Source organism: Triturus cristatus, chromosome 9 (genome assembly GCF_964204655.1).
Source record: "Triturus cristatus chromosome 9, aTriCri1.1, whole genome shotgun sequence".
NCBI lineage: Eukaryota > Metazoa > Chordata > Amphibia > Caudata > Salamandridae > Triturus > Triturus cristatus.
Window position 1 is genome coordinate 269,525,488 of NC_140592.1, and position 23,587 is coordinate 269,549,074.

Sequence of the window (23,587 nt, forward strand, 5' to 3'; positions counted from 1 at the left end):
CTCTCTCTCCTAGTCAGTCAGTCTCTCTCTGTCATTATCTCTCTCTCAGTCAGTCAGTCTCTCTCTAAGTCAGTCAGTCTCTCTCTCAGTCAGTCAGTCACTCTCTCTCTGTCAGTCAGTCTCTCTCTCTCTCTGCCAGTCAGTCTCTCTCTCAGTCAGTCTCTCTCTCTCAGTCAGTCAGTCTCTCTCTCTGTATCTCTCTCTCTCAGTCAGTCAGTCTCTCCCCCAGTCAGTCTCTCTCTCTCTGCCAGTCAGTCTCTCTTTCAGTCAGTCTCTCTTTCAGTCAGTCTCTCTCTTAGTCAGTCTCTCTCTCAGTCAGTCAGTCTCTCTCTTAGTCAGTCTCTCTCTCAGTCAGTCAGTCAGTCTCAGTTTCTCTCAGTCAGTCTCTCTCTCAGTCAGTCAGTCTCTCTCTCTCTGTCAGTGAGTCTCTCTCTCTCGGTCAGTGAGTCTCTCTCTCTTTGTCAGTCAGTCTCTCTCTCTCAGTCAGTCAGTCTCTCTCTCTCTCAGTCAGTCTCTCGCTGTCATTCTCTCTCAGTCAGTCAGTCTCTCTGTCAGTCTCTCTCTCTGTCAGTCTCTCCCTCTGTCTCTCTCTCTCACTGTCAGTCTCTCTCTCTCTCTCTCTCTCTGCCAATCAGTCTCTCTGGCAGTCAGTCTCTCTCAGTCAGTCAGTCTCTCCCTCTCTCAGTCAGTCAGTCTCTCTCTGTCATTCTCTCTCTCTCTCTGTCAGTCTCTCTCTCTGTCTCTCTCTAAGTCAGTCAGTCTCTCTCTCAGTCAGTCAGTCTCTCTCAGTCAGTCAGTCAGTCAGTCTCTCTCTCAGTCAGTCAGTCAGTCTCTCTCTCAGTCAGTCAGTCTCTCTCTCTCTGTCTCTATCTCTCTGCCAGTCAGTCTCTCTTTCAGTCAGTCTCTCTCTTAGTCAGCCAGTCAGTATCAGTCAGTCAGTCTCAGTCTCTCTCAGTCTGTCAGTCAGTCTCTCAGTCAGTCAGTCAGTCTCTCAGTCAGTCAGTCTCTCTGTCAGTCAGTCTCTCTCTCTGTCAGTCAGTCTCTCTCTTTCTCAGTCTCTGTCTCTCTCTGTCAGTCAGTCTCTTTCTCTCTCTCTGCCAGTCAGTCTCTCTCTGTCAGTCTCTCTCTCAGTCAGTCAGTCTCTCAGTCAGTCAGTCTCTCTGTCAGTCAGTTTCTCTCTCTCTCTGTCAGTCTCTCTGTCAGTCAGTCAGTCTCTCTCTCTCGCTGTTAGTCAGTCAGTCTCTCTCTCTCTCTCAGTCAGTCAGTATCTCAGCCTCCCAGTCAGTCAGTCTCTCTCTGTCATTCTCTCTCTCTCAGTCAGTCAGTCTCTCTCTCTGTCAGCCTCTCTCTCTCTGTCAGTTCTCTCCCTGTCTCTCTCTTTCAGTCAGTCTCTCTCTCTCTCTCTGCCAATCAGTCTCTCTATCAGTCAGTCTCTCTCAGTCAGTCAGTCTCTCTCAGTCAGTCGGTCTCTCTCTCTCTTTCTCTGTCAGTATCTCTCTCTCTGTCAGTCAGTCAGTCTCTCCCTCTCTCAGTCAGTCTCCCTCTCTGTCAGTCAGTCTCTCTCTGTCACTCTCTCTCTCTTTCAGTCTGTCAGTCTCTCTCTCTGTCTCTCTCTAAGTCAGTCAGTCTCTCTCTCAGTCAGTCAGTCTCTCTCTGTCAGTCAGTCTCTCTCTCTCAGCCAGTCAGTCTCTCTCTCAGTCATTCTCTCGCTCAGTCAGTCAGTCTCCCTCTCAGTCAGTCTCCCTCTCAGTCAGTCAGTCTCAGTCTTTCTCAGTCAGTCAGTCTCTCTCTCTGTCTCTATCTCTCTCTCAGTCAGTCAGTCTCTCTCTCGGTCAGTCTCTCTCTCTGCCAGTCAGTCTCTCTTTCAGTCAGTCTATCTCTTAGTCAGTCTCTCTCTCAGTCAGTCAGTCAGTCTCAGTCAGTCAGTCAGTCTCTCTAAGACAGTCTCTCTGTCAGTCAGTCTCTCAGTCAGTATCTCTCTCTCTGTCATCAAATCTCTCTCTCTTTCTCAGTCAGTCTCTCTCTGTCATTCTCTCTCTCTCTCAGTCAGTCTCTCTCTCTCAGTCTCTCTCTCTGTCTCTCTCTGTCAGTCAGTCTCTTTCTCTCCCTCTCTCTCTGTCTGTCAGTCTCTCTCTCAGTCAGTCAGCCAGTCTCTCTGTCAGTCAGTTTCTCTCTCTCTGTCAGTCAGTCTCTCTGTCAGTCAGTCAGTCTCTCTCTCTCTCTCAGTCAGTCAGTCAGTATCTCAGCCTCACAGTCAGTCAGTCTCTCTCTCTACTCTCTTTCCACTCTCTCTCTCAACTGTCTCTCTCCACTCTCTCCACTCTATCTCTCCACTTTCTCTCTCTCCACTCTCTCTCTCTCTCTCTCCCTCTCTCCTCTCTCTCTCTCTCTCTCTCCACTCTCTCTTCACACTCTCTCTCTCCACTATCTCTCTCTCGCTCTCTCTCTCTCTCTCTACTCGCTCTCTCTCTCTCCACTCTCTCTCTCTCCACTCTCTCTCCTCTCTCTCTCTCTCTCTCTCTCCATTCTCTCTCTCTCTGGGGGGCCATGGGTACATTACCTGTAAGGTCCACGGGCCGCCAAGGAAGGCCTGCTGGGCGGCTGGCAGCCAGAGGGTCGTACTATGAGTACCACGGGTGTAGAGCTTTGTGTGCGTGTGTGAAGATCTCTCAGTCAGTCGGTCTCTCTCTCTCTTTCTCTGTCAGTCAGTCAGTCTCTCCCTCTCTCAGTCAGTCTCCCTCTCTGTCAGTCAGTCTCTCTCTGTCACTCTCTCTCTCTTTCAGTCTGTCAGTCTCTCTCTCTGTCTCTCTCTAAGTCAGTCAGTCTCTCTCTCAGTCAGTCAGCCTCTCTCTGTCAGTCAGTCTCTCTCTCTCAGCCAGTCAGTCTCTCTCTCAGTCATTCTCTCGCTCAGTCAGTCAGTCTCCCTCTCAGTCAGTCAGTCTCCCTCTCAGTCAGTCAGTCTCAGTCTTTCTCAGTCAGTCAGTCTCTCTCTCTCTGTCTCTATCTCTCTCTCAGTCAGTCAGTCTCTCTCTCTCGGTCAGTCTCTCTCTCTGCCAGTCAGTCTCTCTTTCAGTCAGTCTCTCTCTTAGTCAGTCTCTCTCTCAGTCAGTCAGTCCGTCTCAGTCATTCTCTCTCTCTCTCAGTCAGTCAGTCAGTCTCTCTCTCTCAGTCTCTCTCTCTGTCTCTCTCTGTCAGTCAGTCTCTTTCTCTCTCTCTCTCTCTCTCTCAGTCAGTCAGTCAGTCTCTCTCTCTCAGTCTCTCTCTCTGTCTCTCTCAGTCAGTCAGTCTCTCTCTCTCGGTTAGTCTCTATCTCTGCCAGTCACTCTCTCTGTCATCAAGTCTCTCTCTCTTTCTCAGTCAGTCTCTCTCTCTCAGTCAGTCTCTCTGTCATTCTCTCTCTCTCTCAGTCAGTCAGTCAGTCTCTCTCTCTCAGTCTCTCTCTCTGTCTCTCTCTGTCAGTCAGTCTCTTTCTCTCTCTCTCTCTCTCTCTCTCTCTGTCTGTCAGTCTCTCTCTCAGTCAGTCAGCCAGTCTCTCTGTCAGTCAGTTTCTCTCTCTCTGTCAGTCAGTCTCTCTGTCAGTCAGTCAGTCTCTCTCTCTCTCGCTGTCAGTCAGTCTCTCTGTCAATCAGTCAGTCGCTCTCTCTCTCTCTCTCTCTGTCAGTCAGTCAGTATCTCAGCCTCACAGTCAGTCAGTCTCTCTCTCTACTCTCTTTCCACTCTCTCTCTCAACTGTCTCTCTCCACTCTCTCCACTCTATCTCTCCACTCTCTCTCTCTCTCTCTCTCTCTCTGCTCTCTCTCTCTCTCTCTCTCTCTCTCTCTCTCCACTCTCTCTCTCCACTCTCTCTTCACACTCTCTCTCTCCACTATCTCTCTCTCGCTCTCGCTCGCTCTCTCTCTCTCTACTCGCTCTCTCTCTCTCCACTCTCTCTCTCTCCACTCTCTCTCCACTCTCTCTCTCTCTCCATTCTCTCTCTCTCTCTCTGGGGGGCCATGGGTACATTACCTGAAAGGTCCACGGGCCGCCAAGGAAGGCCTGCTGGGCGGCTGGCAGCCCGAGGGTCGTACTATGAGTACCACGGGTGTAGAGCTTTGTGTGCGTGTGTGAAGATCTTCAACTCCCATCTCTTCTGGATGGGGAGCCAGTGGAGGCTTCTGAGATGAGGGGTGATGCTGGTTAGTTTGGGGAGGTCCAGGAGAGTCTGGCTGCGGTGTTCTGTATGGTCTGGAGTCTTTAAGGAACTGGGTGGAGATTCCGGCATAGAGAGTGTTGCCATAGTCGAGGCGGCTGGTGACGAGGCCCTGCATGACAGTCTTTCTGGTGTTGATTTGGCATCCATCTGAAGAGTCTGCAGAGCATGCGGAGGGTGTGGAAGCAGGAAGAGGCGATTGCTTTGAATTGTCGTCTCATACTCAGTTGGCTGTCAAGGATGATGCAGGGCTTGCATTTGTGTGGTCTGTTTTGTCAGAGTTTTGAGAGAGTTGAGGCAGATGTCTCTTATCCATTTGACTACGTTGGTCATGGCGTTGCAGAAGTTGATTTTGGCATTAGAGGGGTTCTCAGTGAGCAAGAGGATTAGTTCAGGGTCATCAGCGTAGGAGATTATGTTGCGTCCGTGGGTTCTGACCACATCTGCGAGGGGGGGTCATGTAGATGTTGGAGAGGGTGGGGGTGAGGAATGATCCTTGGGGTATGCAGCATATGATATTCTTGGGTACGGAGGTAAAGAGAGCCAGTCGAATGCCTTTTTTGCGTCCTGAAAGGAAAGAAGTGATCCACTTCAGGGTGTTTCGCTGTACGCGATGTTGTGCAGTCTGTTGATGAGGGTGTGGTGGGAGACGGTGTCGAACGTAGCAGAGAGGTCAAGGAGGATCAAGACCATCTGTGGCTTGGCCATCGTGAAAGAAATGAATAGGGCCAGACCAGAGTTACCGTTCACACAGAATTGAGTTATACCAACTACTCAGAGAGCAAGGAACTGGTGAGACACTAGGACCACAACCAAAAATAAAGGGATGGGGAAAGGAGGTAAGACAAACGCAGAGGTAGAACTGGGCACAGGGACAGGGGAATGACATTCCCAAGTTTTATCAATTTGATCAAAACAGTTTCTACACTTTTTATTTACAAAACAACCGTTCCTAAATGGTTGATTTGCTGCAGGTTTAAATGGGAGACGGGTCTCCTATATTGTGAAGTGAAAGGAAGTAGAGGCAGATAAAGAAGAAACAAGCCTTCTCTCTATGGAGCCTGCTACCTAAAGGACATGTAAATGTGTGCAATTGATTAACTGGCAAATTTGAAGCCTGTTTGGGAGACAGTATAGACTTCAACTCTCTGGCCTCTAGAACTGAGATACTGGAGAATGCTAAAAGGCAAATTTGCATCACAGTACTGAAAATTGAAGAGACCTATCCTCCTTATAGCAAATTAGATCACAGAAACAGTGGAATTAAAAGAGGATCCCATCTACTCGGATAGGTGCCAGAGGTTTGCATACTGATCGGCAAGGCTGTGGTGTGGAATTAACATTTCAATCAGAATAAGACAAGGAAAGTATCCTAGCTGCAACGTATGCCAAGTAGGATCTGCAGTACGGCGGGCATAAATAACCACTTTTTGTGGATTTGGTACCAAAAACAATGAGATAGAGGTGGAGCCTAAACAGAGTCAAGAAGAAGTTCCTGGAATTGGAAATAAAAGCAGGCTTACTCCACCTCGTAAATCTCAAAGATACCCAGGAAGGGACGGGCTCCAGCGTCTGGGACAAAAAGAAAAAAGAGAATCTCTTTACTAGTTGTTTGGTGAAATGAGAGATGAGGATAGATAGAAAAGGTACAGAAAGTGAAGAATTGTTCACAATACTTATAAATACTTAATTTCACTTGTTTAAAATGAAATCTGTAGATAATACATGAATATTGAACTGGAGATCCCCCGGGGTGGCATGTACAAGGGTTTCAAATGATATGATGGTATGTAATGTGAGGTAGTACACTCAACCACAAAGCATGTTATGCTGCTCTATATTCATATCCAACTACCCCATGGATATGCTTAGAAGAGGGCATTTGGTGAGAGTCAACTAGCTTTAGGGAAGGTACTCTAAATACTAGTTTCAACTAGAAATATTGGGCTCTCAAGGTTGGTGAATCTCTTGCCTGTATCTTTTATTGTTGATTTTGATTTTTTTTAAACAATTAAAAGATTATGAAGACATACCCCATGTTACTTAAAGTTGCCCAAAATAATGTCCCCTTGTGCACTGACCACATCACAGGTACATTCTCAAGCATTCAAGTCCAACCCACAATATAACCTCTCTGGAAGTAAGTGGAATATCCATACCACACAAATTACCAAATGCATTTTAGGGATCATTCCACACATCCATAACTTAATATAGAAGAAACATAGCCATTTGAAAATGATGCCCATACTTTACTGTATGGTACATGCCACGTCCCCATCTTTTTGGGTTTGTGTATATGGACTGGCTCCTGAAAAGTCACCATTACTCTACAGTGTTGCTTCCGGGAGACCACCAAGGAGCCTGGTCTACAATATTGTTGTTTGGAGAGCTAAAACTGACACAAGATCCTAGAAGAACCCTACCCTCTATCTCACCCCTTAACTCCGATCCAACATAATGTGATGATGATGATGATCAATAAAAAAGAAAATCTGCAACTTTTTCAAGTCAAAGTCCTAGTCATAGGGGTTATTCACACTGCTGGACCTTTAACTCCAGTTCACCATGCTGCAGCTCTAACTTTACCCTCCACCTACTTTCTTGCTCCAGAACCTACAGCTCCTGTCTCATGGTGAAGGTTGTGCTCTGCTCTCATACTTCAGGGCCTCTAGTTACTGTCCTTGACAATCCGAGCAGGCACACCATGCAGGACATGACGCTGCTCTCCGGCATCCTTCAGGGAAAGCTCAAAGCTCTCCTGCCCTCACTGCTGCTTGGACTGGACAGTGGGAACTTTTTTTTATCAGGTCGGCACTGCACTTAAAGGCTAGTGAGGCAGAGATTCGCTATTACTAAGGGTGTTTTGGGGAGGATTTCTGCCCATGATGGAACCTGGAGGTTTAGGCCATCACATTTTAATAAAGGTAGAAATGGAAGACATGCAATTATTATGATGCCCAAAAAGGTATTGGTTTTACCGGCTCCTCTTCTAAGCTGGTTGGGAGGTCTGGTTGCCCTGCTGCACTAACAAGTCCAACATGTGTTCCTGTACATGTTGGATAGGAGAGATTCCCACTCTGGAATAGCCAGAAACCTCAAATCGCTTTTGCTTCGCAATGTGCCCTTGCTTTGCTCACTCCGGTTTTCTTAATCCAGTTATCCCTCTTTCTGTTTTGTACTTTTCCATTTTAGTTTGAAGGCTGGTGACACTCAACCTCTTGCAGAGACCTTTACCCCCGTTCCTGACCTCTAGTCCTTGTTTATCTTCTGGCTAAAATCCAGTACTTGCTCCATTTCGTCTTATCCTGCTTGCTGCGACTTTGGCTATATCTAATATTTTTAAATGTTAGAAATTTATTGTCAGGGAAGAGAGGTCCTACTGCCTTTTTCAGTCATATAATAAACAACGCAACAGCCAAACCTAGACATGTTCAGGGCAGAATCTAAAGGGATCGTGACGGACAACTACTCCCCCCCCACCTCCACAACAGTATCTCTAGACCAAGACATTTGGGGCTAGATGAGGATCTCTGAAGGGCCAGCTGGACTGGTGCATACGGACCAAACAAGTGTGTCTAATGGTGCACTGGCTCTCTCTGAAGGGTGTCCGGAGGTGAGCAATAAGGTCTAGCTAGGGTCTGAGGGCGAAGACCAATGGACATTTGTGGACCTCCTAGAGGTGTTTGGGGGCACACTGACGATCCCTAATGGATGGCTAGGACAAGCTGGAGGAAACAATCATAGGCGCAGTGTCTCTTGAAGGCATGCTGGAGGTATTTGAAGGCATGCCAATAGAATTTGATGGTTGATCATGAGTGTTTAAGGCCCCGCTGGGGATGTATAGGTAGTGTGGCGGTCTCAGAGACTATACTCGTGGATTTTAAAGACATGCTGAAGTTGTCTGAGAGCACACCAAAAGGCCCTGAGAGCACACCTAGTTTGTTCAAATACCAGATGGTAGTGTATCAAGGTAGGTTGAAGGCCAGATGGGCATGTCTAGGGCTAAAGGTAGTGTCTTAGAGGCAGGCTGACAGCCCGCTGGATCTCTCTGAGGGTGACTCAGGCTGAAAAAGCATGCAGGTAGAGTGAGGGTCTCTGCGGGACATATATGGTGGGATCTAGTTACCAACTATGCGCGTCGTAAGATAGGCCAAGTGCTGGCGAGATAGCTAATGACAAAGAAGGGGAGATGAAGGCTGTCTGAGCCTTACAGTCTTTGAGAGTATGCCAAAGATCACTGATAGAGGATTCAGTGAACTTGAGGGTAGAAAATAGATGTTTGAGAATGGACTGTGAGTGTATCAATGCAGGCCAGACCATAGATTTCTGCAGCCTACCTGTGGGTCTCTGAGGGACTGATGGTGGAACTGAGACCATACCTTTGGTCTCCGAAGACCAATTATGGGGTGCAGAAGGACCATGTGGGGGTGTTTGACAGAAAGCCGTAGGCCACAAAGACATCGACGAGGACTGCCTATGGTTGACCAAGGGCAAGTTGGTGTTTCCTGAAACTCTGTGATTGCATGCTGATGGCACTTATGGACTCAGCATGGCTGTCTGAAGGATGGCTGAGGGCCTGCTATATCACACTGAAGGCCAGCTGATGATCGCTGATAGGAAAACCCAGCTCAGAGGCCGGCCATAGGTCTTTGTGACATTCTGGGAGTCTTCGAGGACATGCTAAAGGTGTCTGCTGACCAACTGAGGGTCTCTAGGGGCTAACTAGGGAAATTAATGCACTAGCTGGGGTGGATAGATGCCGCCTGATGGTTCCTGATGCCATACTGTTGGTCTCTAGGTGCATCCTGGTGGTTTCTGGGGACACTACATGAGTTTTCAAGGGCAAACTAGTGGTGTATAAGTAACAGCTATGTATAACTAAGGGCAAGATGGTCATCGCTAATGATGTGCTTGTGGTCTCTGCGGAATGGCTGTAGGACTTTAGGTTCAAACTGGGTCTATCTAAATGAAGGCACTGGGTCTTGAGGGTGTGGTCAACGGTCTCTAGGGGTTTGCTGGAGGTGTCTCTGACAAGTGTCAGGGGGTATCTAAGGTCAGGCAGAGTGTCTGTTGCATTGTATAACAACCATCTGAGCTTGGCTGAAGGTGTGCAGAAGGCAGAGTGGTTCATATCTATTCATCAATTGTGGTGCCAAAATGTTGGTCGGAGACATGGTCATCTGGTGGTGTTTAATGACTATCTGGGGTAACTTAATGTGAATAGAAGGCTGGTTGAGGTGTCTGATGACCAAATGGGAGGTATCTGAAGGCTGGCTGAGGCGTAAGGTGTCAGAGGGCATTCTAAGGATCATTATGATCTGTTTCGGAGTGTCTGAGGGTGGGTCAGAGGTGTTTAAATCTCCCTGTTATGTTCTCTAAATCTCTTTCATAGCTGAACCCAAAATTTGGCACATTTGAGATGGGTGTATCGACATTTACGGGATGGTTAGATAATGGTTTTATAGGGTTATCTGGAAGTGAGTGAGAAACATTTGAGGGTCTGTGAACCTCTATGACAAGGGCTGGTAAAGTTTAGGGACTTGCTTGGGATGCTGAAGCAGAGCTATTTCAAGAAATGCAACCGGATCATTTTTTCCCAAACCCAGTGCCTTTGACTCAGAATGGCAGCTAGAAGTTAAAGGCATAAACCCCTACCTTTCTTTAAGCCTAGACATAAAAGAAGGCATGTTGCTTAAAATGTATTTTTCAGCTGGGCTCTGCTGGAGCTTAGATGCCTTCGCCTTCACTTTCCACACACAGTACTGTGTGAAAATCTTTCTGTCTTGATGCTCCACAGCTGTTCCTCTGCAGTATATGCATGTTTTCCATCACAAGCACAATTCCCTAAGCGTGTTTAATAATGTCATTTCATAGAGGAACATTTATTTAAGGTCACCGGGAGCAACTGTACATTAGTTGTGTATTTCAATTTGGAAGTTTGTGTGCAATTTAAATGTTCTCCTTTAATCCCTTTAATCTGATTTTCATAATCTAATTACATGTCTTTTCTTATGCTCCATTTTAGATGTAATACAACAAAATGATGGACGGGGTGCTGAAACTTTTCAAACCCTCACCCCAGTCACAGACCTGGGTTAAATCCATTGTTCTTTTGCTCTCCATGCCACCCCAGTTCAGACCCAGCCATATGCAAATCAGTCTTGACCTTGCTCCCCATGGGTACAATCCAGCCTGTACTGCCAGGTCAGGTCCTGCCTGGACCAGAAACAAGCATCCCCTGACCAATTTCGGGGTATCACCCCATATCAGCCAGGCTAGCTTGAATCCAGTGGCACAGTGAGCAAGGGACCCACATCTAGGCATACCCTTCCCACTTAGAGCGAACATAGCAATAAAACAAGATGATGGACGGAGTGCTGAATCTTTTCAAACCCTCAACCCTAGTCACAGATCTGGGTTAAATCAGTTGTTCTTTTGCTCACCATGCACCCCAGTTTGGACCCAGCCATTGGCAAATCAGTCTTGAGACTGCTCCCCATGGGAACAGTCCAGCCCGAACTGCCAGGCCAGGTCCTCCATGGACCGGAATCATGCATCCTGGGACCGGTTTCAGGGTATCACCCCATATCAGCCAGACTAGCTTGAGTCCAGTAGCACAGTGAGCAAGGGACCCATGTCGTGGAATACCCTTCCCACTTAGGCCGAACATAGCAATACAACAAGATGATGGACAGAGTGCTGAAACTTTTCAAACACTCAACGCCAGTCACAGATCTGGGTTACATCCATTGTGGTTCCCTTGCTCGCTGTGCCACTGGATTCAAGCTAGCCTGGTAGATGAGGGGTGATTCCCTGAAACTGATCCCAGGCCGCTTGTTTCTGGTCTAGGGAGGACCTTGCTTGGGAGTTCGGGCTGGACTGTTCCCATGAGGAGCAGAGTTAAGACTATTTTGCATATGGCTGGGTCCAAACTGTGACGGCATGGTGAGCAAAAGAATGATGGATTTAATCTAAATCTCTTGACTGGGGTGAATTATTTGTTCAGCGTCCTGTCCATCATTTGTTTGTACAGCATTTTTCACCCTAAGTGGGATGGGAATGCCCAGACATGGGTCCCTTGATGAGGGGTGATACTCAGAAACAGGTCCCAGGATGCTTGTTTCCAGCCCAGGGAGGACCTGGCTTGGCAGTTCGGGCTGGACTGTTCCCGTGAGGATCAGGGTCAAAACGGATATGCATATGGCTGGGTCCAAACTCGGGTGGCATGGTGAGCAAAATAATGATGGTTTTAACCCCAATCTCTTGACTGAGGGTGAATGTTTGGTTTGTTCAGCATTCTATCCATCATTTGTTTGTGATAGGTGGGATGGGTATGCCTAGATGTGGGTCAGGTCCCTTGCTTGATGTGCCACTGAATTCAAGCAAGCCTGACTGATGAGGGGTGATACCCTAAAACCGGTCCCAGGATTCTTGTTTACGGTCCAGGGAGGACCTGGTTTGGCAGCTCAGGCTGGACTATTTCTATGAGAAGCAGAGTCAAGACTAATTTTCACATGGCTGTGTCCAACCTGGGGTGGCATGGTGAACAAAAGAATGATGGATTCAACCAAGATCTTTTGACTGGGGGTGAATGTTTGATTTGTTCAGCCTTCCGTTTATCATTTGTTTGTGCAGCAGTTTTAGATGCTTCACACATGACAACTCTCCAAAATTCTGTGGGAGACTCCTCATTTACGTTAGTTTAGATTTCGATCTCTTAAAATCTTGTCAATTCTAATGCAACTTAATGAGGGATTAAATTCCTCCTAAACCTCTGTTACATTTTCTAAATCTCTCTCTGAGGTGTTTCGAAATGTCAACATGTGCATGAAAACTTCTGATCTGCTGTGCTTTCATTTAGGTCCAGCATGTGTAGGTCTACTGCAAAAAAGCGGAAACACAAAGTACTTGTTTACTGGGTGAAATCTTTCTTGCCAGGTGCTACATTTGCATGTTACACCTTCTACCAGACTTAAAATTTCTTTAGCCAAAAGCACTTTGCACGTAAGGATCACAGTAGCGGCTGCTACAGGCAAGTAGTGGTGGTGTGAGGAGGGGGGGGTTAAAAAAAAGAAAGAAAAGTTCATTTATCTTCCCGGCGCTGGCCTCTCCTCCGTCCTCTCCAGTTGACGAAGCAGGAAGCGCCCAGGCTCCCCTAGAAAATCACAACACTGTGTTACAGCAGCATTGTGATTGGTCTGAGCGCCGTGGTTTGGCACTCAGAGAAGGACTAGGAGGCTGCGCATGTTCTCCACCCAGGCTGTGCAATACAGCTGGTGGAGAACATGCAGAGTGCACATGATGGTTTGGCCTGCCCAAGACGGCGGGCCAAACTGTCATGCGCACCTAAGAGCGTGCCCACCACTTCTCCCCCTGCTCTGCAGGGAGCACAGCCCCGCCCCGTCCGCACCTTTACCGAGCCAATAGTGAAAAATAAAATGATAATAACATTGTTAGCATCATTTTATTTTTCCTATGGGTTACGCTCCTCCCCCATTAGCGGAGGAGCCACCGTTGAAGGATCACTTAGGCCATGCTTACAATGCTACGAGTGAAATGAAAAGCCAGAACCGGGAGCTTAAATTACATGAAACTTGATGTGTTTCTGCAGACTTTCTTTGCTTCTTGCAGATACGCCAGTTCTTTTTTTGAGTGCTTTGCTTTGCCAAGCTGGTAGGATCTTATCTCTCAGATCCTATTGGTATAAGAGGCAATATTGTGCCAGAATAGATCCTCTGTGCAGCAGGTATGGCAGTGTTCGTGGAAGTAAGGTAGCTATCAGCCTCTATGATGTTATTTATTCTGCACCTGTTGCAACTCCTCTTAGTAATGCTCATCAGGCACCAAGACCACCCATGTGCCCCAAAGCACCAGGATATTTATGGGACTTGACACTCCCTCCGCCCCACACACCCACACCTCGGGCCCTGCTGGGTGCACCACTAAACATGCTTCTATCAGGGCCTGAATCCTTTCTGATGAGTTCATACAAACCTATACATGTTTCTTCCTATGGCTCGGTATCTGAACAAAGAACATTAAGTGCCACCACATGTTGCATGAGGGGGTGCATTTATCATTAGGTTGGAACAAACTGAAGCACGCCCGGGCAAACTCTGGCACCTTTCTTAGTATGGTTTTGTGCCCAAGGCACAGCCTTGTACTAGACGTTCTAATGTAGGTTCATTTAAATGGCCAAACACATTGCTACAGGGGATTCAAGAAGTATGGTAATGCCCACATGCACTTTATTACCACATATCACAATGCCTGCCCTGAAGGCGTTGCGCACACGCACACACTGCCATGAACAGACAGATTTTAACAATACTAGCTTTAATTCTCTTTTGAAAATCATGCCCATTAAAAACAAGCAGGACATTTTTATATATCATGTTGTGCTGCATTATAATTGCATTTAAATAGTGCTTACTATCCTTGTTGAAGCACTAAATGGAGGGTAGTGCACTGCTCTGTAACCCAAAGATAGTGGGTAATCCAGTGGTTATTAATTAATGTTGTAAATGTGTTGATTATTGGGTTAGTCTTGTGCTCTGAACAAACAGAAGCATTTGCTCCAGTTTTTCAGTTTCTACTAGTAGCTCTGTCAATAGAGATTTCCCTGCATAGTTGTAGCAGGTGAGTTAGAAACTGTTAAGATGTTGTAGTGCTTTTGTGTATATGTAAAAACTAGAGGTGAGATGATAGTTAGATGATAGATCCATCTGGAACTCATATTTTTATGAAATAAGGAATTGCAGAGAAAATCAGTATGTGAATCTGGTATGACCCATTGTTTAGGTAAGAGGACATCCTTTAGAGAATGATGCCATCTTTATCAACTTCTTTCTGTCTTAGAAGCAAGGCATATTGGTGTACTGTATCAATAGCTGCTGAAGGATTTAGGAGTAGTAATGCAGCTACTACATTTTTGCAAAATATGTTTTTAGGTCATCCCAAATATAGTACAGCAGATTTGGTCCCTCTTCACAGGTGGAATCCTGTTTCACAGTTTAAGAGTAGCTTGTTTTCTTCTAAGAATTGTGAGATCTGGCAAAAGGCTGCTCTTTGCATACGTTTGCTAAGGAACAGTACATTAGAGATTGGTCTATAGCTGTTGGAAGTCCTGCGATTCCAGGTTGTTCCTCATAGTAGAGGACATATGTATGGCTTCTTTAAAATCTGTGGGAAAGTTCCTGCTTTTGAGATGCTAATATTTCTGACTGGGATAGATGTTGTGTTCACTAAAGGATCTTTTTCGAAAATGCGACTGGCAAACTGCTGGGCTGCTAGCTTTTAGTAGACATATTTCTCAAATTCTGAGGTTGTAGGTTCTTAAGGTTTATATAGATGAAGATTGACTAGTGGTTGTGATTGTTTTTGGCAGTGTAACAAGGGAGAAGTTGTTAGAAAGGATCCCTGTATCTGCTTTGTTTAGAGAATGTATTTACATAATATGTTTCTGGTTTATTGCAAAAGTCTTGTGAAAGTGCGGTGGAGGTCTGGCAGCTCTCCGGATTACGAAATTCTGATTCTGAATTTCATGAAACTCCTTGGCCGAGCATTTGGCATTGTCGCTCCTGCTTGAGTAGTGTATTACTTTGGTCTTTTTTGTGTATAATTTGTGTATTCTATAGTGTTTGTGTAGGCACATTTTAGCTTGAGGTTTCTTGGACTTGGATTGTCAACTATAGTATGTACCACACTCGCTCTTTAAGTGGTTGCAACATGTGTTTGCTCCTATAATAAATATATATATATATATATATATATATATATATATATATATATATATATATATATATATATATATATATATATATATATATATATATATATATATATACATACACGTACCAATGTAATTTTAAATAAGCACTCTCACTGTTAGCACCAACAGCCTAGGGTAAAAGCTTATCAAAACCAGTTGGTGATCATTCCCAACCAGTAGGGGCCTGTTTATACAGCATCACAATAATGAGATGAAATGTGGTAAAACCAAAAAAGGGTTTGCCTCACCTATGTGTCATAAAGGTGTTTGGGTATCTGTTTGGCTTGTGTTGCGCGAGTACCCTTTGGATGAAAACTGGGCACGGACACATACCTAGCCGTATAAAACTGAACTGGACGTAACAGTCTGGAAGGGGTTTGTGTACATTAACACCTATGAGTGACCACAGAGCCGGCTCTAGGAAGGTGCGATCGGTGCCACCGCACCGGGTGCTGACTTGGGGTGGGGGCGTTAGTTTGCTAGTATATTCTCATTTTTAAAGCACCTGCTGCCTGGTTCCTGGCCTCCAGCAACTTTCAGGCATCAATGAAAATGTCAAGATAACTCCGGTTATTAATAGTCTTCCTGGTGAGAGACCAGAGTTTTGTCTAGGTCAGGAGACGTTTTGACTGCTTGTAAGGTAGTACAGGGGGTTAATATGCCTGCTGCAAAGAACGTGTACCATGCAGATCACAAAGTGCATATAATGTAAAATAGGTCAGTGTGTTACTGCTTCTGTCAGAGTGATCCTTTTGTTACTTGCAGTTTGTAAGTTAAAATTCTAGTATAGAACACTGAGCCATTAACTGTCATCAAAGAGCTGCATGCAAACTGCAAGGTGTATTTTAGAGCAATATGTTTTTTTGCCCAGTCTTTCATTATCCTAATCTTGCAAAAAGGGTTCCCTTGGGTAGAAATCAATTCTTATTATTAAAGAGAACCCCTAACAATGGTGTTACATTTTAAATTCTGAATTTGTGCTTTTCCAGACCAAGGATTCTTAAACTATACTACCAGTATCGATGACAAGTGACTCCTACACCTTGTAGTCCTCTGTCTTAAGTAACATTTCCTATACACTGATTTACACATGTATGATTGTCTCTGTGCACTGTGTGTGTGATGTAAAGTGCTCTGACACCTTACACTGGTATAAGTGGGGCTATAAATCTAAATGAATCTGAGAGATAGTAGTTATGGAGGATACTTGAAAGGCACTTTTAAAGGGAGTTAGTGAGGGAATCCAGGGAAGGGATGGTCATTTGGGGGGCACCAGCAATGATTGTCGCACAGGGCGCCACCAGAGTTAAAGCCGGCCCTGAGTGACCATGGACTATCTCACAAAGTTTGGAGAGGGCTTCTGGATGCTAATATAACTATGTTGGGCTGAGACTGGAGCCTTGGGCTGGAAGTTGCCAGCACTTGGGGAGGCGTTCATAGATGAACACCGGATTTGTTCGCAAGGAAGAAACAATAGCACAAAGGCGGGCTGCTGTGCCAAATCAGCACAGGCTTATGAAGAGGGCTAGGATGCAAGCACCTACTGCTGAATAGCTGAAGTCTATGTTTGAACCTCATTTAAAAAACAAGTTTTAAATTGTATTTATTTAAAATCATACTATTTATTAAGTAAATTAGTTAGTCGACACCACAGTGCTTTTTTGGCAACTTTCTTTTTAAATGTTCTAATCCTCTTCTTTCATAATTTCTTCGTTTGTTAAATATATCACAGATTATACGCTAGCAGGTTGCTTTAATGTCACTTCGAGTGCATCTTAAATATAATTTTTAATTGCAATTCAGAGATTATCTGTATGGCGGTTGCCATTATGAATTTATAGTCTTGCTCTGCAATTGTTTATGCAGGTCATTTCCCAGCATTTCTTCCAATTATGTTTTATTACCTGACTTTTAAATTGCTCTGCACATCACAATCCTAAAGCACAAATTTAAGTATATCAATTACCAGGGGTTCATATAGTATAGTATATAATTATTAAATTCGCATTATTTCCAGTATATAGTTTGTTATATCGAAAGGGTATATTTTAGCAGACAGTTGTATTTCAAGATCTGTTGCTCATTTAAACATTTCCAAGTGACTATACCAGTAAAACATTTAAGCTTCTGCATATGGCCAATCTCCCTAAAGGCTTTTCCAGAAGAACTTTTCAGCCTTAGCATTTCACTAATAGCATTCAATTTCCTGCGGCCAACTGTACACGACTGGACGCAATGAAGGTTGCTCGCATGTCTTTGTTTATCGGATAAAAGGGTGACTCCTCTCTGTAGCCACACTGCCACTCACCACTTAAGTTAACACGTGAAAGGTGTTTTGTCTCTTCTAGAGGGTCACAATTGGGAGGAAAAAGCACAAAGGCAAAAAACCTCACCTGGCAATGGCGATGGTACTTGATTGGAGATAAAGAACAATACAAGATGATAGGCAAGGCACCAAAACTACTCTAAGTAAGAGTAGAGAAAGTACTCTACAGGATTCCAAGCAGTAGGATCCTCAAAGATTTCAGCTGCAGAAAAAGAAAAAAATCAGGGAGAGAAAAAAATCATCAAGTGGGTGATGCACATGACGAAAAATAGGGCTTGGGCAGACTACACTGCGATGCATTCATCTCGAGACAAGTCTTCCTTAAATATGGTCTAGGCAGATAATGGCATCACAGGAAATGAGGTGGGTGCAATATTGGATTGGAAAGTTCAGGTGTTAAATACTAGACTGTAAACTATGAGGATTTGGGACAGGCATAAGACAAACCATGCTCTTAACTAGGCAATGCTCCAATGTGACAGCCACAGGACAACCAAAACGAATCCTGTATCCCAATTTCCACAGACCGGTCTACTTCTCCACCTCTTAAGTTGGAAGTGAGGTGGGCGTAGGGCAGGACAACGGAAAAATCCCAAGGCCAGCCACTGCCGACAACATGGCTTTCTGGGACTTCACGAGGCCTTGTGAGTTCAGCCTCCACAGACCTGGGCAGAGCAGACTACCTGCATCCTGGAGCATACAAGTGTTGTGAGCCCGAGTGAGACAACCACTCGAGGGATGCGCCACCACTCAACGTCACCACCCTGGGAGAAACCCAGCTGGCTATAGAAGTCTCGTAAGTCCTGCACCGTCAAGGTATGACACCAACACGTTTTGCGATTTTAATGGTTGATATTCAGGGCAGTAATCACAATCATATAAAAGGCATCTTAAATTTATACCTGACATGTATTTCTTTTCTTTTTAGAATCATCATTGCACCATGTTATAAACCATCAATTTTCCGATTTTTTTTCCTTATCTCACCTTCAGGACTAATGTTAAAAAAAAATTCTATTTGCAGGTTTTCAAGCAAGAAATCAATTTTTCAGTTCGCACGAGTCTTATGTCACTCTCAATACTGATAACGTTAAAAAGGTTTCCCATTCAATTTTCTTCATTGCTTATCATAGACATGAAGGGCATACATGCACATTTCACTAGTTTTGCTTCACCAGCAAACCGTGTATTCACATTTCTAGCAATGTAAAAAGAGATGATTTTTTTCATGTAACTACTATTTAAACATCCTCTCATTATTTTTGTTTCTTGATTTCCTTTTACACGCATTTTTCCAAAAGTGTACGTATGATCTTGGTTTCTCTCCCACACACAACAGAAATGAAGATAATACTTTTCATTTTCAAGGTTTACTTTTATTAACACTTTGCCATACACGTTCAGACTGTAGTATGTATACTTTTGACAGTTTCACATTTTCTCATTCTTTTTTAAACATTTTTCTGAAAGACACCCTCACTCCAAATGCGTTCAACGTCTTTGAGAGGGCCTCTAAGGTCACAAGAGAACACTTCCCCTATTCGTGTGAGAAATAAAAACATGTCTTTTCAAACAGATATTTAGCTGATAACAATATCTAGAACACCACTCACTTTAAACAAGGCACTTAAACAAAGCACTGACCATATCGCACTTCTGCTGCACTCGCCTTCCCGACCCTACTGTGCATCATCTCCACTAGGGCCCTTCTCTGCCCAACCCAGCTCAGCCTACACCGCGAGACTTTCCGGACCACCAGACTCTTGAAAAGAAAAGCACACAGAATCAGCCACTTCCGGTAAACAATAAGTATCATTATTACTTCTTGTATCTATTGAATGCTAGATTTTGAGCTAAATTAAGGCCTTTTTCACAGCTCTGTCTCTGAACCCATGTGCATTCTTTTTTTTTAAACCTTTGTTTATAGGGTTTTGAACCATAAAAAAGGAAAGAAACAACAGAGATAAAGATGGGAGCATGGGCGGTATAGGAGGGTAAACTCCAGGGTGATCACAGCACTAGGAGAAAGCAAGAGAGACACATGGGTACAAGGGGCGGCAGCCCAGTAATAGCACCTAGGGCAGTACATTCCAGCCAATAATTCAAACATGTACAGAGCCTGAGTCATCGTTACATAGTTTCATCAAAGCCAGGGGAGGGGCGGGGGGGGGCATTGGTGGTGGAGGGAGGGGTTGCGGTCAATCGTCAACCCTCCAGCTCGCTATCAGATTATGAGAGGCCGGCCATACAAGCCTGTTGCACGATAGAGGGTACAATGGTGGTAGAGTTCGCGCTTGCCCTATCCCTCTTGATATATACCCAGAAAGACCAGAAACGGTCAAATTTGGACATCTGGTCCATAACCAAAGCAGTCAATCGTCCCATTGTGTATATATACCATATCAAAGTCCACCACAAAGCCAGGCTTGGCAGGAGGGGGCCCTTCCAGGTGTGCGCTATAGTGAGTCAAGTCGATAGCAGAAAAAAGGTGAGTAACTTGCCCCTGGGAGTAGTATATGGATAGGCAGAATCTTCCTCAGCCGCTCCCAACAGAAGCGCCGAAGGATCCATTGGCAGGGTCACTGAACATATCTGGGAGTTCAACAGAAGCACCTCCGTACAAAAACGTCTGACATATTCACATTCCCACCATATGTGCAAATAAGTCCCCCTAGAGTACCAGCCCCACCAGCAGAGATCAGGAGTTCCTACCATGGCATGCAACCTAACCAGGGTGAGATACTATCTTGTAAGGAGTTTATCAAAAATAGCCTTGTGTTGCATACAAATGGAGGTGTTGGCCGCTCGCAATGTTGACCGCTGCCAGGTTTAGTCTGAGACAGATATGTGTAGGAGCTGGCTCTTTATGTGATCTACGTTGATTTACCATGTAAAGAGTCCAGGGGTTCCCTTATGAGTGGACAGGGGTTTGCTGTGCAATCCCAAAGTACTCTATTAGGGGGCAGTGTGGCAGAGCAGTCTTGGGCTAAGCACAGAGAAGACATTTGCAAATACACACAATGAGCAATATATGACACACACAACTCTAGGAGAATCACACCAATTTATAAAAATAGCAAGTATCTTTATATATGTTTAGGCATTAGAAAAAAATAGTTCAGGTATATATAGGCTTTCCTGTTTTCAGTTTCTATTTTTGGTAAATTCTGGTGGTGTTTTTTCAGTGTTTTCCAGTGATTTCAAAACCTCCAAAAAACAGTGCTTTTCAGTGGTTACTCATTTTCGCCCCAAAAAAACCAACTGAAACGGTGTTTTACCGGTGTCTATGGGACGCTTTGCTTTTTTTATTGTTTGCTTTCTTAATTGGTGCATGGAATATAGACAGTCTATGTGCAGTGTATATGAGGTTAAAATACATTTTTACAAGTCGAATTTATTGTAGTACACCATACAATATTTTTTCAGTGAATCGTTGGTCATTCGCGCTCTCTCTTTCCTACCCATGTACACTTTTATTTGGGAAAAGGCCCTCTCGACATTGGCACTTGAGACTGGCAACGCTAAAACAGACAGTACACAATTTGCCAACTCTGGCCACTGACGTAGCTTTCCATGCCAATACTGGCGCACCTCAAGGTTGACATTCTCTGGGCCAGGTTCTGCGACATATGTGTTGAACTGGGTGCATATGCCCTCAGAGGTGTTAAAGCGGTCAAAAATGAAGCTGTACTTCGCAAAGTCTGGAGAAAATTCCCCTTTACGGAAGGGATCTAACACTTGCGCAGAGTACCAAAGTGAGGCTTCATTGGCTTCAAACGCCATGGTTGGTGAAGGGACATTTCTATGCATCATAGCTAGCCATTTCTCATGCATTGTAAAATAAAATTTCCTGAATTGGTCCTCAACACTTCTCTGCTTACCAAGTGGCAAGCATTCTAACAGGGAACATGTTGCAGTGCCAAAGTCACTAAAAGTGTCGCCAAGCCTACTCTCGAGGAGATGTTTGACATCTACACCAATTATGCTGAACACTTGGTAGACCAGGGTGTTTTCTGACTCGAGTTTTTTGATTATGTCCACTACAGCAGTCATGTTTTCCTGTAGGAATCTAAGAATGCAGTACAATGTACTTTTTTTGACATCACTATCAATATGCACCCGAAGATCCTCACATTTCTTGCCTTTTGCATCATCACTAAGCAAAAAATCAGACCTGTGAAGTACTCAGGTGCGGCTGTAGTAAGACAGACGGCAGAACACAATAGCTCCTCTCCCCCCCATGTGAGCCAGGCAGGGGGCCTGGTGTTGCTCTGGCCCTTTGGCCATTCACACCTCGGCTCCCCATTCTCTTGTCTGTTAAGGCCCTGATTTTGCATCAGGGTTGCATAATTTTTTTGCACAACCCCGAAGCAAAATCTAATTTGTTAAATATTGTTTGATTATCCACTACTCCTCTCCAGTGCACCTTATCTCACAGCTGACCTTGGGCCCCAGCCCTATATCAGGCACCATCGGGCTCCACTTTCATTTTTCCCAGTAAACACAATAGTAAAATCACCTTCAAACTTAAAACATTGAATAAAGCAGTAAATATAATTAGCACGCACTTTAAAGTATGTTCCACAGTAGCCTGTATGACCAGACTGCTAATTAAACAAAAACAGAAAGGCCATGACAGGGCCGGGTTTAGCGCTGATGCGAAAGTCTTTTTTGGCGCCACACCAATAGCCTCTTTCTCCGTAAATACCTTTACTACCACCTTCCAACAGTGCCCCTCATCCCTCCATGCCCCCCCTAATTGACCTCTTCCTCGGATTCCCTCACTGCCACACTCCACAAGTGCCCCTGATCTCCCCATAGGCCCTCCTTCTCGTGACCTCCTCCTCGGATTCCCTCTCTACCACCCTCCACCAGTGCTGCTTGTCTCTCCCTAGCTCCCCCCCTCCACCCCATGACCTCTTCCTCGGATTCCCTCACTGCCGCCCTCCAACAGTGCCCCTCATCGCTCCATAGCCCCTCCCACTACCTCCTCCTCAGATTCCCTCACTGCCACCCTCCAACAGTGCCCCTCATCCTTACGTAGCCCCTCTCCCATATGCATTTAATTTGTTGTACAGCGCTACTCATGTCAGTGTAGTGTGTGTCAGTACTCTGCACCACGCACACATTATACAGAGACAATGAGTCATACAAGTATGTAAATCAGTCTACAGGGAATGTCACATAAGCCAATGAGGATTACAAGGTGTATGAATCACGTCATCCATACTGGTGGGCAATATATTTTAAGAGGGTTTGGTGTGGGGAAACACAACTTTAGGATTTAAGAGTATTCCATGGGGGTCAGCTTTACTGATAAAAATGTATGTCTGCCCAAACATACTCATTTTAGCAACATCTGGCGGCCTGAGGAGCAGGGTGCCGCTCCACCCACCCACACACACACTTGTCAGTGCTTTGGAAGTGTGCTGCTGCAGGATCGGACATTTGAAAGCAACTTCACGTGTGTTTTTATCGCCTTTCAGAAGCATGGAGCGCAATGGCAGGCAGAGAAAGAGAGGGATGCAAGAGTTTGAACTGGCCTGGCAGGTTGCGGTCAGTGCATACACCCCGCACCCCCTCTCCCCCGTCAGCCCGGGCTGAATTAGCTTCAGGCACACACACAGCCGCCGCCCCCCCCCCCGCCCCCAGTACTTCACAGACCATTCGCTTGTTAATGAGGCTTAGTTGTTTTTTCACCTCTTCTAGACCTCCTGCATCGCCATTCTGACGACATCGGCATTGGTAACCTGCGGGCCGGGGGAGTAAGGGGGGGGGGGGCAGGAAATCCGAGTACCTGGCTGTGGGCAGAGCCAGGGGAATTATGTGATTTTGCAGTAATAGTGCTTTCTGCATTGTTATGGATTTGCCCCTTGTGCCACATAACCGATCATCACTGCATAATCTGCAGTATTTAGCACCAAAAAAAAATGTATAATGAAGTAATACTATCACTAAATGCGAGGCTTTACTCTCTTCCCTGCTGCTCCGGTCAGGATGCGCCTGCTCTCCACCGCCTGCCCCCGAAGTGACCCAGGAGCGCCCACCCCACGGATCTGGACTGCTGGAGCCCGGGATGCGTCGCCTGTCAATTGGAGGATGGCACAGCGCCTTCCATCTATGCGCACTGCCCGCCTCTAGGCGCCTGCCTTCCATACGCATTGCAGAGCGTGTTTGGGGGAGGCTGGTGCCCCACGCGCCCCCTCTCTCTGCCCGTGCCCCTCCTCCCACGCTCCAGGCGCTTCTGCTCTGCCGCACGGAGGGACCTCTGCCCCGGAGGCGGGCACCGTCGGTGGGA

The 23,587-nt window shown here is 45.6% G+C and overlaps 1 long non-coding RNA gene across 3 annotated transcripts in view; it reads right to left on the bottom strand.

Annotated features, from left to right (window-relative positions):
* The window catches only part of LOC146797735 (uncharacterized), a 203,887-nt gene that overhangs the window by 133,145 nt on the left and 47,155 nt on the right, over positions 1 to 23,587 (bottom strand). For 2 of the 3 annotated variants that reach the window (XR_014968523.1, XR_014968521.1), the window contains exon 2: positions 17,357 to 17,491. This is a non-coding gene — a long non-coding RNA (uncharacterized LOC146797735). Of the gene's footprint in view, positions 1 to 17,356; positions 17,492 to 18,933; positions 19,053 to 23,587 lie in introns of those variants that run through there. The other variant, XR_014968522.1, reaches the window with a different exon arrangement.